The sequence below is a fragment of the Lynx canadensis genome, chromosome A1, assembly GCF_007474595.2.
Source record: "Lynx canadensis isolate LIC74 chromosome A1, mLynCan4.pri.v2, whole genome shotgun sequence".
Classification (NCBI taxonomy): domain Eukaryota; kingdom Metazoa; phylum Chordata; class Mammalia; order Carnivora; family Felidae; genus Lynx; species Lynx canadensis.
In genome coordinates this window covers 142,443,255-142,462,146 of record NC_044303.2, presented here as the reverse complement: position 1 = coordinate 142,462,146, position 18,892 = coordinate 142,443,255, and the positions used below count along the sequence as shown (strand labels likewise).

At 35.7% G+C, this 18,892-nt stretch overlaps 1 protein-coding gene and 1 pseudogene across 5 annotated transcripts in view; both read left to right on the top strand.

The window, feature by feature from the left end:
- AP3B1 (adaptor related protein complex 3 subunit beta 1) overlaps window positions 1-18,892 on the top strand; it is a 265,520-nt gene that overhangs the window by 97,575 nt on the left and 149,053 nt on the right. The gene's annotated exons all lie outside the window — the stretch shown is intronic.
- Window positions 573-16,950, top strand: LOC115513532 (annotated as a pseudogene).

Sequence of the window (18,892 nt, the reverse complement as noted above, 5' to 3'; positions counted from 1 at the left end):
TTGTGGGGCTTGAACTTACATTCCTGATCAAGAGTTGCATTCTCTACTGACTGAGCCAGCTAGGTGCCCCTGGAAATAATTAGGTTTAAATGAAGTTGTGAGGGTAGGAGGTCTCACTGTGGGAATAGTGTCCTTAAAGAGACACCAATGAGCTGCTGCTTTCTTTCTCTGCCATGTGAAGGCCTAATGAGAAGGCAGCCATTTGCAAGGCAGGAAGTAGGTTCTTACCAGGAACCCAATATGCTAACATATTGATCTTGGACTTGCCAGCCTCCAAAACTGATAATTAAATGTCCATTGCTTAAGACACCCGATCTGTGGTATTTTGTTACTATACTAATACAAGTATCATGGATTGCATGAGAATGTCATGTTGTATTCCCCTGCATAGCTTTTAAACATGAGATGATAGTCTGTGTCCACAGCAGATTGTAGATTGTTTTGTCCTGGTACAAATCTTAGATGGTGCTAGTGCTCTCCAGGCTATCACTGAATTCAGAAGGCAAGTGGATATATTGTCTTTTTCTTGACTACTTAAATTCCAAGGTAATAAAAGAGAGAAAGATGACAAGATGAAGAATAATGATTCTGAGGTAAAATCCTGGCCCCACCACTTTCAGTCTGTGAGATTATTGATAAATTCATACAAACTTGTGTACCTCAGGTCTTTCATCTTGTGAAAAAGATGGTGAATACCTGCTTTGCTTACCTCATGGGGTTGTTTTAAGGATCCAGTAAGATACTTGTGAAAGTGCTTTACTAACATCATGGATTACTTCAGCTGAAGTTGCTTTTTATTTCTACTGATTCCAGTGTTACTGGTCACATGTTGCAAAAGTAGATGTTTTTCAGGAATATTTGATTCTTTCATCAATTTTTATATATAAGCAGATTTTACATCATGCAGTTCTTAACTATTGTCAATTTTATTTTTTTCTTTATATTTTGTTATTCCTTATGAACTGACATAAAGATCACAGTTTGTGTTTATTTCGTAGTAAATCCATTGAGATAAAATGAGCAAGTCTCTCTGTATCCTAAGATCTCTTAAAATCAAAGCTTATATTCAGAGTAAAAAATTGTGGGTTTAAACACTGACTTATTACAGTTTTTGTGGAACATTTGTGTTTGGAGTGTCAGATAAAAAAATTGTATAGAGTATTGCTACTTAAGTATAATTTTACACTTTTCTTTATTCCGTGAGTCTGTGTAATAATAATCACAGTACTTTAAAGATGTATAAACTATGCCTTTATAAATACACTTTATGGAGTAGAAGGTATTTTTTGCCTTCATAAAGTTAATATTTAAAGTAATAACATTTCTTTTTACTGAAAGTAAATATTTTAGACCAGAGTGAAAAGATTATTTTATTCTGATGTTTTTATATTACCATTTGGTGTGGTCCATTCAAAATGAAGAGAGACCTATCTTCATATGAGAGGTTCACATAGTAAATTCAGTGGTTCTTTTTCCCTCCTCTGGTTCTTTTTTTAAATTACCCTCGATTCTTGAGACCAGTTTTAGGTTCGTAACAAAAGAGGGCAGAAAATGCAGAGAGTTCCCAAATATAGTTGACCCTTGATAAATACAGGTTTGAACTGCGTGGTTCTACGTACATGTATTGTTTTTTTTTTGGTAGTTACAATATTGTTAATGTATTTTGTCTTCCTTAAGATTTTCTTAAGAACATTTTCTTTTCTCTAACTTACTTTATTGTAAGAATACAGTATATAATGCAATATAGTGTACAAAATATGTATTAATTGACTTTATGTTATTGATGAGGCTTCTGATTAGTAGTAGGCAATTAGTCATTAAGGTTTGGGGGAATCATAAGTTAAACTTGGAATTTTTAACTGTGTGGGGGTTCAGTGCCCCAGCCTTTGTGTTGTTCAAGGGTCATTTGTACTCCTTTTTTCTTCATACACTCAACCTTTCCCATTATCAGCATTGTGTACCATGGTGGTACATTTATTACAGTTAGTGAATGTATATTAATACATCAATTATCACACAAAGTCTATAGTTTACATTAGTTTTGACTGTTGGTTTTGCATTTTCTGTATAACATGACTCCACCATCGTAGTATTATAGCAAATAGTTTCACTGCCCTAAAAATCCTGTCCTCTGCCTAGTTGTCCCTCTCCCCTCTGCCAACCCGGCAATCAATAATTTTTACTATCTCCATACTTTTGCCTTTCCTGAATGTCATATAGTTGGAATCATACACTGTGTAGCCTTTCTAGATTGGCTTCTTTCATTTAGTAATGCTCATTTAAGAATCCTCCACATCTTTTCATGGCTCTATAGCTCATTTCTGTTAAGTACCATCTGATGTTCCATTATTTGGATGTACCACAATGTATGCATCCTTCCCACTTGCTGAAGGATTGTTTGCTGTAAGAATTGATTATTATGAATAAAGCTGGTATAAACCAGCTTTTTGTGTGTGTGATTTTTATGTTGGACTCATTTGAGTTTGAGTTTTTATGTGGACTCATTCGAATATGAACCAAGCAAGGATCTTGATTACTAAATCCTTTGGTAGGAATATATTTAATTTTGTAAGAAGCTGCCAAATTGTCTTTGATAGTGGCTGTACCACTATGGCTGTACCATTTTGTATCCCCACTGGCAATGAATTGAGAGTTCCTGTTGCTCCACATCCTCATTAACATTTATTGTGGTCAGTGTTCTGGATTGTGGTTATTCTATAGGAGTGTAGTATTATCTCATTATTGTTTCAGTTTGCATTTCCCTAATTATATTTCATGTTAAACTTATTTTTGTATGTGTATTTTCCATCTATGTATCTTCTCTAGTGAGTTGTCTGCTCAGGTCTTCTGCTTTTTGAGTTGATTGCTCTCTTATTGTTGAGTTTTAAGAGTTTTTTATTTAGGGGGATTGAAGATGGCAGCAGCATAGGAAGATCCTGAACTCAGCTCTTCTCACAGACACAGCAAACTTATAGCTATAAATAGAATAATTTTCCTCTGAAAAGAACATGAGAACTGGGTGTCTAACACTTCCACAACAAAAGACAAAAGACACATATTAAGATGGATAGGAAGGCCAAGACATGGCCTCACCCATGACCCTGTCCCAGATGTGGTGACACCACAATCAGGAAGGTCCCCCATATATGAGATTCTCCCTTGTGGAAGTATCCCATTTTGGGCACCCTAGCCCTAGGGGCTGGCACCAGAAAGACAAGCCCCCAAAATAATCTGGTTTTGAAAATCAATGTGGACTAAGACCAAAAGAATCAAAAAAACTGTAGTGATCAAAGAACTATAGGGAAGAGAGATGTTGCTCTTAGAGGGCTCAGTTGCAAACCATACCTGCCCTGAGATCAAGTGCAAAAGCAACAGTTTGCTAGTGCATACCATAAACAAGGGAAACCCACTTACTCATTTTATTTAAAAAAAAATTTTTTTTAATATTTATTTTCAAGACAGAGTGGGGGGGTGGGGGTGTGGGAAAGGGGCAGAGAGAGACACACACACACAGAATCTGAAGCGAGCTCCAGGCTTTGAGCTGTCAGCACAGAGCCTGATATGGGGCTTGAACTCAGGAACTGTGAGATCATGACCTGAGCCAAAGTCAGACACTTAACCGACTGAGCCACCCTGCCACTTACTCATTTTAAAGTGTCTGCCAGAGAGATAGGAATTCAGGGGTTTTATCTGGGGATGGAAGTGTTAGTGGATAATATTTTTTGCAATCTCATCTTAACTTTCTGGTGATAGGGGCGCCTGGGTGGCGCAGTCGGTTAAGCGTCCGACTTCAGCCAGGTCACGATCTCGCGGTCCGTGAGTTCGAGCCCCGCGTCGGGCTCTGGGCTGATGGCTCAGAGCCTGGAGCCTGTTTCCGATTCTGTGTCTCCTTCTCTCTCTGCCCCTCCCCTGTTCATGCTCTGTCTCTCTCTGTCCCAAAAATAAATAAACGTTGAAAAAAAAAAAAAAAAACAAAAACTTTCTGGTGATAGAGCAGACGGACATTGTTCTTGGTGCTCTCCCTCTACTCAGGTACCATTGGAGGGAATGCTCTGTCCACCCTGGGCTGTACTAGGCTATGCAGGCACCCCACACTCTGCTCACCCCATTAGCACCTAAGGTGCAATAGTGCCAGGCAAGCATCCTCACCCCCACCCTTCATGTGCAGTATTCCAGCCAAAACTGGGCCAGACTAAAGCCATTAGCCTTGCTCACCTCGAGTAGAGACTGAGTTGTAACTGGGGTGATCTAGCAGCTTGAACTCTGCTCACCCTACACTGACTGAGCCACCCCCAAGTCAAGTGAGTGTTTCCAACACTGACGTCCCTGTGCAGCAGCCACAGCCCTATCAGTGGAAAGCCAGTGGACACATGCAGCCTATGTAAATGATGCCTATAAGAGTGACTAGCTCTGATCGCCAGATGGCGATTACACCTCTGATCCACATGGAACAGTTTATACACATGACCAGTCCTCAGACTGAGATAGCCATATCCCCTAACATATAGAAAAACAGATATGGCAAAATGAAGGCAAAATGAAGAAACAGGAACATGTTTCAAACCAAAAACAAGGTAAATTCCTGGAAAAAAGACATTAATGATATGGAGATTAGCAACCTACCAGATTAATAATTCAAAGCAGTGGTGATAAAGGTGCTCACTGTTCTCTGGAGAAGAATTGACAAATACAGTGAAAACTTCAACAACAAGATAGAAAATGTTAGTACCAAACAATTTATAACTTAACTGAAAAATACACTAGACAGGTCCAGCTGCAGAATGGTTGAAAGAGAAGTACAGACCAGCAAGCTAGAAGGCAAAGCAATGCAAAACAGCAGCCAAAGCAGCAAAATGAAAAAAAAATTAAAAGAAGTGAAAATACCCTATGGGACATCTCTAAAAACATCATGCAGAGTAACATTTTCATTATAGGGGTCCCAGAAGGAGAAGAGAGGGAAAGAGTCAGAAAAATTATTTGAAGAAATTATGCCTGAGAACTTCTTTAATCTGGGGAAGGAAAGAGACATCTAGGTCCAGCAATCCCAGAGAGTAACAAGATGAACACACTGAGAAACATAATTAAAATGGTGAAAACTAAAGATAAAGAGAAAACCGTAAAAGCAGCAAGAGAAAAGCAACACATTATAACAAAGGAAACCCTGTAAGGCCATAAGGAGATTTTTCACTAGAAACTTTACAGGCCAGAAGGGACTAGTTTTGACATATCCAAAGTGCTGAAAGGGAAAAATTGCCAACCAAGAATGTTTTTAACTCTGTAAGGTTATCACTTACAATTGAAAGATAGAGTAAGACCTTTCCAAATATGCAAAGCCAAAGGAGTTCATCACTACTAACCTGGTCTTACAAGAAATGTTAAAGAAACTTCTCTGAGGTAAAAAGAGAAGGCACTAATTACTAATAAAATATACAAAAGTAAGAATCTCTCCAGAAAAAGTAAATAGATAATAATGGTTGTGGATCAAACACAAAGCAAGTGCAAAGGTTAAAAGACAAAGTAGTAAAATTAATTAAAGATACATTAACTAGTTAAGGGATACCTAAAATAAAAAGATGTAAAATGTGTCAACAGAAATTTTAAATGCTCGTAGTAAAATATAAAGCTCTGGAATGTGCTCAACATTAATTTACTCTCAAAAGTGACTTGCATACATAAGCTATTATATGGAAGGAGTGCCTGGGTGGCTCAGTAGGTTAAACTTTGGACTCCTGATTTCAGCTCAGGTCATGATCTCATGCTTGTGAGATTGAGCCCTGCATTGGGCTCCATGCTGGGTGTGGAGCCTGCTTAAGATTCTTTCTATCTCTCCTTCTTACTCTACCCCTGTGCCTTCCCCTCAGAAAAAACAAAACAACAAAAAAAAAAGATACGGGAATCTCATGGTAACCACAAAGAAAAAAACTTAAAGATACACAAATGAAAAAAGAGAATGTAAATATTAACACTAATGAAAGTGATCAATTTAACAATTCTCAAAGAGAAGAAAGGAACAGAGAGGAACTGCAAAATCAGAAAACAATTAGCAAAATGGCAATAAGCACATACTTGTTACTAATTACTTTATATGTAAATGAACTAAATTTTCCATTCAAAAGACATAGTGTGGCTGAACGGATAAAAGCACATGACCCTTCTGAGTGCTGCTTATAAGAAACTCACTTCAGATCTAAAGATATACAGACTGAAAGTGAAAGGATGAAAAACATATGCCATGCAAACTGATATGAAAAAATGTTGGTGTAGTAGTACTCTAATATCAAAAACTAAGCCACAAAACAAGTCTCCATAAAATTAAGATTTTAATCATAACAAACACCTTTTCTGGCCACAATGGTATGAAACTAGAAATCAATTACATGAAGAAAACTGGGAAAAACACAAACATGTGGCAACAAAACAGCATGCTACTAAACAACCAGAGGGTCACTGAAAAATTCAAAGACCAAAGAAAAAAATACCTTGAGACAAATGAAATGGAAAGTCAGCATTCCAAAATATTTGGAACAAAGCAAAAATAGTTCTAGGAGGGATGTTCTTGGTAATACAGGCCTACCTCATGAAAAAAGAGAAGTTTCAAACATTCTGCATTTAAAGGAACTAGATAAGAACAACATCCAAAGTTAACGGAAGGAAATAATAAAGAGCTGAAATAAATCAGAGACTTTAAAAAAATAGAAAAGATCAATGGCATTAAGAGCATGTTCTTTGAAAAATTAAACAAAAATCAGCAAACTTTAGCCAGACTCATCAAGAAAAAAAAAAAGCCCAAATAGGCAAAATTAGAAATGGGAGAAATTACAACGTATGCCACAGATATACAAAGGATGACAAGAGAATATTATAAACAGTTATATGCCAACAAATTAGACAACTTACAAGAAATGGAATTTCCCTAGAAATAATCTTTGAAGACTGAATCATGAAGAGATAAAAATCAGAATAGATCAATCATAAATCACGAATTGAATCGGTAATCAAAGACACACAAAAGTCTAGGTTCAGAAGGTCAGAAGATGTCACAGGTGAATTCTTCCAAACATTGAAAAGAGAGTTAATACCTGTCCTCCTCAACTTATTCCAGAAAATTGAAGAAAAAGGAGAACTACCAAATTTATTTAATGAGGCCGGAATTACTGTGATACCAAAACCAAAGATACTACAAAAAAAAGGGGGGGGGGGCTGTATCTGTGTTGAATGTAGATGCACAAATCGTCTACAAAATATTAGCAAATTAAATTCCAACAATATATAAAAGGCTCATAAAACCATGGCCAAGTGGGATTCATTTTAGGGATGCAAGGATGGTTTAACAAATTAATCATTGTGATACATACCACATTAGTAAAACAAAGGTTAAAACTCATATGATCATCTCAGATGCCAAAAAGACATTTGAACATATTCGAGAACAATTTATGATAAAAACTCTCAACTAAGTGGGTATAGAGGGAGCATACCTCAATATAATAAAGGCCATAAATAACAAATCCACAGCTAAAATCACACTCAAGAGTGAAAATCTGAAAGCTTTTCCTCCATGATAAGGGCAAGATGCCCATTCTTGCCACTTTTATTCATCATAGTATTGAAAGTCCTAGCCACAGCAATCAGGCAAGAAAAAGAAATAAAAGACATACAAATTGGAAAGGAAGAGGTAAAACTGTCAGTACTGCTAATGACCTGATATTAGATAGAAAACCCTAAAAGCTCCCAAAAAACTGTTAGAAGCAATAAATAAATTCAGTAAACTTCCAGGATACAAAATTAATATATAGAAATCTGTTGTTTCTGTCCACTGTCAATGTGCTAGCAGAGAAATTAAGACAACAATCCCGTATACAAATTCATCCAAAAGAATAAAATACCTGGGAATAAGTTTAATCAAGGAGTTGAACAACCTCTACTCTGCAAAGTCTAAGACATTAGTGAAAGAAATTGAATATGGCACAAATAGATGTAAAGATATACTCTGCTCATGGATTGGAAGAATTAATATTGTTAAGTATCCAAACTACCCAAAGCAATCTACAAATTTATTGCAATTCCTATCAAAATACCAGTGGCATTTCCCACAGAACTAGAACAAATAATCCTAAAATTTGTGTGGAACCTCTACAGACCTTGAGTAGCCAAAGTAATCTTGAGAATGTAGAATAAAGCTGGAGGAATCATGGTTCCTGATTTTAAACTATTATACAAGCTATAGTAATTAAAACAGTATGGTACTGGCACAAACAGACACATCGATCAGTGATACAGAATACAGCCCAGAAATAAACCCATACTTTCCTGGTCTATTAATTCGTGACAAAGGAGGCAAGAACCTACAATGGGAAAGAGACTGTCTCTTCAGTAAATGGTGTTGGGAAAACTGGACAGCTACAAAAAAAAAAAACAAGAAAAAAACCTGGGTCACTTTCTTACATCATATACAAAAATAAGCACAAAATGGAATAAAGACTTAAATGTAGGACCTGAAACCATTAAATTCCTAGAAGAAAACATATGCAGTTTGATATCAGATGCAACCATATTTTGGGATGTGTGTCTCATCAGTTAAGGGCAACAATAGCAAAAAAAAAAAAGGTACTACATCAAACTAACAAGCTTTTATACAGTAAAAGAAACCATCAACAAAAAGAAAAGGCAACATAACTGAATGAGAAGATACTTGCAAATGATATATTTGATAAAGTATTAATATCCAAAATATATGAAGAACTCAATACATGTCAACAGTAGTAAAACAAAATGCAATTAAAAAATTGACAGAGGACCTGAATAGAGTTTTCCAGAGTGATACAGATGGCTAACAGGCACATGAAAAGATACTCACTGTCACTGATCCTCAGGGAATTATAAACAAAATCACAATGAGATACCAATTCACACCTGTCAGAATGGCCATTATCTAAAAGAAAGAAATAACACATGTTGGTGAGGAAGTGCAGAAGAAGAAACTCTAATGTACTATTAATGGGAATGTAAATTGGTACAGCCACTGTGGAAAACAGTGTAGAGGTTCCTCAAAATATTAAAAGTAGAATCAACATATGTTCCAGCAAGTTTCTCTTCTGAGAAATTTATCCAAAGAAAATGAAAACACTAATTCAAAGTTATATCTGCACCCCTAAGTTCATTGTAGTATTGTTTACAATAGCCAGATAAGTAATCTAAAAGTGAATCAATCTAAAAGTGTTATCAGCAGATGAATGGATAAAGATGTCTCTCTCTCTCTCTCACACACACACACACACACACATGAGTGAAATAATTAGCCTTAATAAAAAAATGAAACCTTGCCATTTGTGATAACATGAATGTACCTAGGGAGTATTATGCTGAGTTCAAATAAGTCAGAGAAAGATAAATACTGTATGATTTCATTTACGTATACAGTGTAAAAACCAAACCAAACCAAAACAAAACAAACAGGCTTATAGATAGATCAAACTGGTGGTTGCCAGAGAGAGGCAAGTTTCAGGGATGGATAGAATTGGTGAAGGCTATTAGGAGGTAGAGACTTCTAATTATAAAATAAGTAAGTCATGGGGAGGTAATATAAGCATAGAGTTTATAGTCAGTTCTACTGTAATAAGTTTGTGTAGTATGAGGTGATTATTTTGTAAAGTGTAAAAATATTGAATCACTATGTCATACACCTGAAAATATGGTATTGTGTGTTAAGTACAAATCAGTAATAAAAAAAGCCTTTCCTGTTTTGGATAACAACCCTTTATCAGATGTGTCTTTTCCAGTATTTCTCCAGATCTGTGATTTGTCTTCCCTTTTTCTTGACATTGTCTTTTGCAAAGCATATATTTCTGATTTTAAATAAATCCACCTTCATGAATTACTTCTTCTAGTGTTTTATCTCAAAGTCATCACTGTATCCAGGTTCATCTAGAGTTTGCATGTTACCTTTCAGAATTTTACAGTTTTTTGTTTCTAATTGCCTGTAAACCTATTTGAATGAGCTTTTGGAGTATTAGGTCTGGTTCTAGCTTCATTTTTTTTTTTTTTCATGTAAATGTTCACTTGTTCCAGCAACATTTGTTGAATAGACTACCTTTTTCCCCATAGTATTGACTTTTCTCCTTTGTCAAATATCAGTTGACCCCACATGCATGTGGGTCTATTTTTATGTTCTCTGTTGAGTCACGTTTATCTGTCTATTTCACTAGTAATGGATTGCCTTAATTACTTTTTACTTTTATATTACTTGATTATAGCTTTATAGTAGATCATGCAGTCAAACTCACTGTTTAAATTTTTAATTATGAAAAAATTTAAGAATCACAGAGGTAGCCAACAGTCCATTGGATACCCCTGTATGCATCACCTAGTCATCATACTCTCGTTTTAATTTTATCCGCCTTTCCACTTCTAACTCTCCTAAAAGAGAGTTAAAGTTTTTTTTTTTTTTTTGAGCGAGGGTTCAGGTTGAATGTATACTTTTTTTGAAAGATAGAGAAAGTCTATTGTGATACATAGTTTTATTTTACACACACACACACACACACACACACACACACACATATTGTAAACTCAGGAAAATGTAGAATTCATTTATAGATACAGCTTTATAATACTCATGAATTTTATCACATACATTTTATGTATTTGCTTCTTGATAACTAGGGCTTTTTTTTTTTTTTTTTGAGTCACCTAATAGTTTTTCTTAGGAAAGTATCCTTAATTCTTTGTCAGTTGTTTGAGATGCTCATCACCTTGGTGCTCTTATAGAAATAACATTTCAAGTCTCCAGTACACATTCACCTGATATTAGCAAAGGCATTATTTGTTCTTCTGTAAAAACACCTGATTTTTCTTTCTCATGTATTTTTTAGTTATTTATATAACTATGGACATAGAGATACTTATTTTATTCTGTGGGTGATAAGCTAATACTATTATTATTTATTTTGTTGCCCAAATTTTTCAGCTTTGGCCTCAGGGAGTTTGTTTGTTTAAATTATTTTTTACTTTCTACAACTTTGGAACCATCCATTTTCCCAAAGTGCAAAAGAACAGGTTTTTAAAGGTTCATTGATTTCTTTTTTATATAAGTCAGATTTCTTTGAAATGTTTATATTTTTTATAAGTCATTTCAGCAACTTATTCAAGTAAAAGTGAAATTACTCAATGACCATGTGGTTTGAAAAATTGCCAACATAAACCACAATATAAAATCTAATTACCATCCATTAGAAACCCCATTGTGGTAATGCATTTCTCCAGGCTCAATAGAAATAATATATATAATAAATGCTCTTTTTTTAAATGATATTGATGTAAACACTTGTAAAAACACATTTCTGTTTTCCTGTTCCTTGACAGAGAATGAAAGATACAATATTTTCTTTTTTCTTTCTAAGTTTTACCTTTAATTATCTGTATATCAGAAAACCAGATTATTAAGATGGTTAACATTATATGTATAATATACTCTGAATAAGGACTTTAGGATAATTTTTAAAGGCTTCATAATAGCCCCCTCAGTTATGTAGGAGAGGCCTTTCTACTTAGTTCTAAATTCACAGATGCATTACATAAATGTATTCATAGATGTATTACATAAACTGCTTCATGTCAGTTTTTAGATAAGAGATATATTAGAAAGTAAAGAATAAGTTACAAAAATTAAACAATTTGACTAAAAAATTAAAAAATAGAAATACCATATGATCAAATAATTCCATTACTGGGCATTTGCCCAAGGAGAATGAAAACACTAATTCATAAAGTTACATGCACTCCTGTGTTTGTTATAGCTTTATTTACAATAGCCAAGACATGGAAGCAACCTGAGGGTTCATTGATAGATGAATGGGCAAGGATGTGTGTGTACATACACACACACATAGAAATACTATACTCTCGGGGAGCCTGGGTGGCTCAGTCGGTTGGGTGACCGACTTCGGCTCAGGTCATGATCTCGCAGTTTGTGAGTTCAAGCCCCGGGTCAGGCTGTGTGCTGACGGCTCAGAGCCTGGAGCCTGCTTCGGCTTCTGTGTCTCCTCCTCTCTCTACCCCTCTTCTGCTCACGCTCTGTCTCTCTCTCTCTCTCTCTCTCTCTCAGTAGTAAATAAACGTTAAAAAAAAAAAAAAGAAATACTATACTCTCTTAAAGGATGAGATCATTTCATTTGTGACAACATGGATGGACCATAGGTTATTATGATAGGTGAAATTAGATTGAGAAAGACAAATACTATATGATTGCATTCATATTTGAATCTAAAAAAAACAGATGAACAAACAAAGAAAAAGTAGAATCTGGCCTATAAATACAGAGAACAAATTGATGGTTGCCAGAGGGGAGGAGAGAGGAAGGAAGATAGGCAAAATGGACCAAATGGGTTAAGAGGACCATGAGATAGAGGTTTCTAGTTATGGAATGAATAAGTCCCGGAAATAAAAGGCAAAGCATAGGGAATATAGTTGGTGATATTGTAATCATGATATATTGGTAACAAATGGTAGCTGGAATTGTGGCGAGGGTAGCATAGTCAAATCACTATATTGCATACCTGAAACTAGTGTGATGTTGTGTTCCAGCTATACCCCCCAAAAACCAAAACAGTGCCACTCTTCTATTTTTTTTGAAAAGATTTTTTTTCATTGAAAATAGATACTAAAAAATAAAATATTTCTAAGTACTGCTTTCAAATATGCATGGAAATATTTAAAGTTTATTATCTGGGCTGTTATCTCTAAGCACAAATTTTCCTCTTTCTGATCTGTTGAAATTATGACAAATGTAAAGTTAGTCAGATTTCAAAAGATTGCTGTATTAACTCTACAAGTAGTTGCCGAAGTTGTAACACCTTATGTCATAATGATATTAAAAAGTGAATTTCATTTTTCTATAAAAGATAACTGTGTTGAATTTCTTTTCAGACTCTCGGTCTTATTCACTTAATTTCTTGAACGTATTATCCATAGTTATTTTATAACCATGTTAAATTTTTGTCTATTATCTCCGTTTTCTCTCTTCTCTGTTATTTATTTATTTTATTTTATTTTTAACATTTTTTATTTATTTTGAGAGAGAGGAAGAGAGAGGGAATGCAAGTGTGAGCAGGGATGAGGCAGAAAAAGACACAGACAGAGAATTCCAAGCAGGCTCCGTGCTGTCAGCACAGAGCCCGACAAGGGGCTCGAATTCAGGAACCATGAGATCATGACCTGAGCCAAAACCAAGAGTCAGATGTTGAACCATCTGAGTCACCCAGGTGCTCCTCTGTTTTTATATTTTTTCTTGATTTATATTCACATCATTGTGTCTTTTCTTATATGCATATTTTTAAAAGTTTGTATTTTTTTAATGTTTACTTAGGAGACAGACCAAGTGAGAGTGGGGGAGGGACAGAGAAAGAGAGAGATATAGAATCCAAAGCAGGCTTCAGGCTCTGAGCTGTCAGCCCAGAGTCCTACGTAGATTGAACTCACAAACTGTGAGATCATGACCTGAGCCTCAGTCAAACATTTAACCTACTGAGCCACCCAGCTGCCCCTTAAAAGTTTTTATTGAAGTAGAAATATGTGATGTACATGTGGCAGAAGCAAATGGCTTTATCAGGGAATAAAGAAAGAAATTAAGAAATAGAAATTACAAATGTATTTCAGAAGCCCCTCTTTCCCGACTTTTTTTTTTTTTTTTTTTTTAGCGTTTATTTATTTTTGAGACAGAGAGAGACAGAGCATGAATGGGGGAGGGTCAGAGAGAGGGAGACACAGAATCTGAAACAGGCTCCAGGCTCTGAGCTGTCAGCACAGAGCCCGACGCAGGGCTTGAACTCACAGACTGTGAAATCATGACCTGAGCCGAAGTCGGCCACTTAACCGACTGTGCCACCCAGGCGCCCCCCCCCCCCACTTTTTACTTAATATCATGTTTGCCTTTTGAAATGGAAACAGAATCTTTACCCTGAATGACATTGTCTTTTCTTCCTTCCTCCTTTTCCTTCTTTACTTTATGAAAATTGTTGAACTAATTTGAAGCTTTAGATGATGAATTTTGGTTTGCTTGTAGAATAGTACTGGGTAAGGGTATCAACAATCTGATTTACTTTATCATTTCAGTTATGGATTGCAATAATTAAAAACTGGGCGTTAATTTTAGCATCTTTATTCTCTAAAAGACTCTCACGCTTTTATTTGTTTATTTATTTAGCTTATTTTAATTAATTAATTAATTTTTAAGACTCTCAGGCTTTTAAACTAAAGAGTTGGGAGAGTTATTAGGACTTTGCTTTTGGGGGGATCTTGACATCCAGTTTTTGTTTCTGTATTTTTGTGAGTCTCCTGAAAACTCTACTCAGATTCTAGGCCTCTCAGCCTCCTATTAGGTAATAGCATGTGTTTATATGGTTTTAGGGGAAAGCAATTGCAATTCTCATTTGGATTTCTATGTTTACTACTTCTGGGTCTTGCCTACATAATTCATCCCTTTCTTTTAGCTTGTTAGTACCTTCAGATATGTTTCATGTTTTCACCCTAGCTTTTCTAGTTCTTACTAGAAGGGTTTGTTTCATATTGCCTATTCAGCCATTACTAGAAGCAGAACTCTATAATCCTGTATTACCTGTTTTAAAAAAGTGATCTTTAGGGGCACCTAGGTGGCTCAGTCAGTTAAGCATCCTACAATTGATTTCAGCTCAGGTCATGATCTAATGGTTCGTGAGATTAAAACACTTTGGGCTGTGTGCTGGCAGCCTGCTTGGGATTCTCTCTCTCCTTCGGTCTTTCTCTGCCCCACTCCTGCTCATGTGCACTCACTCTTAAAATAAATAAATAAACTTAAAAAGTGATCTTTAAAGACTTTATTTATGATGAAATTTTTGTCACCAGAATTTGGGACTTCTTTTAAGTATCTATACCTAGCATTGATTAAAATTATTTCACTGTAATGAATTCTCCAAATAGTACATCATGGTCAAAATGAAGCATTGCACAAGAGCTTTATGTTATATTTGTAAATTCTCAAATACAAGACAGTTTCTTTTCTGAGGGAAATTTTGGAGATAAAGTTTTCTTTGTATTTGGCAAGTTGGGATATTTGATTTGAGTATAATGGGTTTTTTTTAAATTTTTTTTAACGTTTATTTATTTTTGAGACAGAGAGAGACAGAGCATGAATGGGGGAGGGGCAGAGAGAGAGGGAGACACAGAATCGGAAGCAGGCTCCAGGCTCCAAGCCATCAGCCCGGAGCCCGACGCGGGGCTCCAACTCACGGACCGTGAGATCGTGACCTGAGCTGAAGTCGGACGCTTAACTGACTGAGCCACCCAGGTGCCCCTAATGGTTTTTTTTTTTATGTGGTTTCTAGAAAGAAAATTTCTTTTTATTTTATTTTTTTAATTTAAAAAATGTTTTTTGAGGTGGGGGGAGGGGCAGAGAGAGCAGGGGCACAGAGGATGCAAAGGGGTCTCTAGGCTGACAACAGTGAGCCCAGTCTGGGGCTTAAACTCAAGAACCGCGAGATCATGACCTGAGCTGAAGTCAGTTGCTTGATCAACTGAGCCACCCAAGTGCCACCAGAAAGAAAATTTGTTAATCAAAGCAGTGGTAATAGCTACTATTTGAGTGTTTCATATGCACAAGGCATTGTGTGCCTTGTAAATCTCCACCAAACGAATCAATCTTTATAAACACTTTTATGACAGATACTTCTTTTATTCCCTTTTATAGACAAGTAAATGAAGACAAGGAGAGGTCAAGTAATTTGGCATGGTCATAGAGCCAGCACTGTTAGAGAAGTGGTGTGATGTAGTATATACCCATTTTGGTTGTATGCACCTAGCTTCCATTCTGTTTGGGCTAATGTCTCTTCTGATGGATTGAAAACCTGTGAAAATATAGCCAGCAGCAGCACAGATGCAGATATAAATTATTAGAGATTGGTTCCCATTCTGTGTGGAAGCCCTGTCTTGTTCATTAACCTCATAAAAACATCAGCCCTTCATTTATCAATTAAGCGATGCAAATATGTCTTTTATTAAAATAATATAATTGAAGTTTAATAAACTGTGTTAATTAATAATGAAGGAGACATGAAATGAGTAAATACTTAGTGAAAGCAGCTTTTTATGTGCATGAGGATTTTGGTAGCTAGAGGGTGTTAATACAGCATTTTCATCATGTGTCAATTTCAAGTAGAGCTTGAACATTTGATTAAAGTTGACTAAAGATGGTAGGTGAGTGCTTATGCTTAGAGGACATGATTATTTGGGTATCATTATATTAGTTTACTAATGCACTTAACAGAACTGGTTTGGCTTGGAGCTCCATAAAGGAATAGTCATTCAAGTCTGGCCTTGATTTAAGAGTATATCACCTCTTTCTATAAGTGGCCTGAGGTGATTACTGAAAATTATTCACTTTACCCAGAAAACCCTACAAAGTCATGCAGATCAAGAGATTCAAGTCTTTGTGTTCACTTTAAGAACACACATGAAACTACCCAAGTCATCAAGGGTATGCATATCCAAAAAGCCACCAAGTATCTGAAAAATATCACTTCACAGAAGCAATGTGTGCCATTCCATCACTACAATGATGGAGTTGGTAGGTGTGCCCAGGCCAAAAATAGTGGGGCTGGACACAGGGTCGCTGGCTTAAAAAGAGTGCTATAATTTTTACTGCACATGCTTAAAAATGCAGAGAGTATTGCTGAGCTTAAGGGTTTAGGTATAGATTCTCTGGTCATTGAACACATCCAGGTGAACAAAGTCCCCAAGATGCAACATAGAACTTACAGGGCTCATGGTCAGATTAACCCATACATGAGCTGTCCCTTCCACATTGACATGATATTTACTATAAAAGATCAGATTGTTTCTACACCAGAAGAGGAAGTTGTGCAGAAGAAAAAGACACCCCAGAAGAAACTGAAGAAACAAAAACTTAGGTGCCAGGAGTAAATTCTGCGTAAAATAAATGCAAATTAAAAAAAAGAGTACTTATTTCAATTACAGTCCTCTCTTTTTTTTTTTATTTTCCTCTCTTTTAAAGGACTGGGAGAGAAGTAAAATTGACTCTCAAACAACACAGGTTGAACCATGCAGGTCAATTATACATAGGTATTTTTCAGTAACTGTAGTTCAGTCCTGTATGTGTATTTTCTCTTATGATTTTCTTTTATATAGTTAACTTTATTGTAAGAATACAGTATGTCATACATATACAAAGTATATGTTAATTGATTGTTTATGTTATCAACAAGGCTTCAATTAACAGTAGTGACGTGTTTTGGGAGTCAAAAATTATACTCAGATTTTCAACTGTGTGTGGGTCATTAAACCCCATGTTGTTCAAGGGTCAACTTGAAGTAGTTTATTTTGAATTGTGCATTCAAATATTGAAGTAAACAGTCAACAAAACTAAAAGGCAGTCTATGGAATGGGAGAAGATATTTGCAAACGACATACCTGCAAACTCAGTTAAGTAACGGGCAGAAGACATGAATAGACACTTTTCCAAAGAAGACATCCAGATGTTACTATGTACTCACATTTGTTTTTTCTCTGTGCCACCATTGGTGTCTTCTTATAAGGATACCAGTCCTATTGGATTAGGGTCTCACCCAGATGGTCTCAGTTACACTTAATTACTCCTTTAAAGGCCCTAGTTGAATGTATAGTCACTTCCAGAATGAGGTCTTTGACATGTGAATTTGGAGGGTGAGAAGTACAGTTCAGTCCATAACAATACCTTTTGCCCCTTTTTAAATTGAATTCATTGTGGGTTTTTGTTTTTGTTTTTGTCTTACTGTTGAGTTTTGGGAGTTGTCTTTATATTCTGGATACTAGTCCTTTGTCATATATGTGGTTGCAGATACTTTCTGCCGGTCTAGAATTTTTTTATTCTTCTTTAGAGGGTTTTTCATGGAGTAAGAGTTTTTAATTTTGATGAGATCCAAATGTTCTCTGTTATGGACTGTGCTTTTGGTGTCAAGTTTAGGAACTCTTTACTTAACTACATAACTTTTAAAAACTGCTCTGCCATGTTGAAGTAAAAATGATTAGAGATCACAAAAATTACACATTTTCTTTTGCCGCGGGGAATTTGTGAATTTACAGAAAGAACATTCACTTGGAAGAATAGAAACAGGTTAGTCATGAACAAAAGAAATTTCTAGGAGATGGTCCTTCATGAGTTTTCCTCATTTTTACAGCTCATCTGAGTAAAAAGCATTGGTAGGTTTTATTTTGGACTATATTTTAAGGATGTTTATATAGCAAGCAGCCTTGAAAAAGAGAGAGACTGTTTCCCTCCTGGACAAGGTTAGCTTACGTGGTAGCATGATCTGCTTGGTCATCCCAGCTAGGAATTTGGGGCATCCTCATTAAGTGTTTCTATTTCTTCCTTCACATTCACTCAGTGCATCCTGTTGATTTCAGCCTCTGAGTAGTTATTAAACCTATCTGACATTTTCATCCTTATCACTAATCACTCTGATTCATTACCTCATCCTCTCCAGTGTCATTTCTATATTACTGCTTTCCAGATTTTTTTCTCTTTGTCTTTAGTTTTCAGAAGTTTGACTTAATATGTCTTGTTATGGATTTATGTCCACCTTACTTAAGGTTTACTGACCTTATTCAATCTGTAGTTTTACTTCTTTTGCCAAATGTAGGAATTTTCCAGCCATTATTTCTTAGAGTACTTTTTCAGCCTTTCTTTCTTTCTTTCTTTCTTTCTTTCTTTCTTTCTTTCTTTCTTTCTTTCTTTCTTTCTTTCTCTCTTTCTTTCTTTCTTTCTTTCTTTCTTTCTTTCTTTCTTTCTTTCTTTCTTAAGTTTATTTATCTTTGAGAGAGACAGACAGTGTGCAGAGGAGGGGCAGAGAGAGGGAGACACAGAATC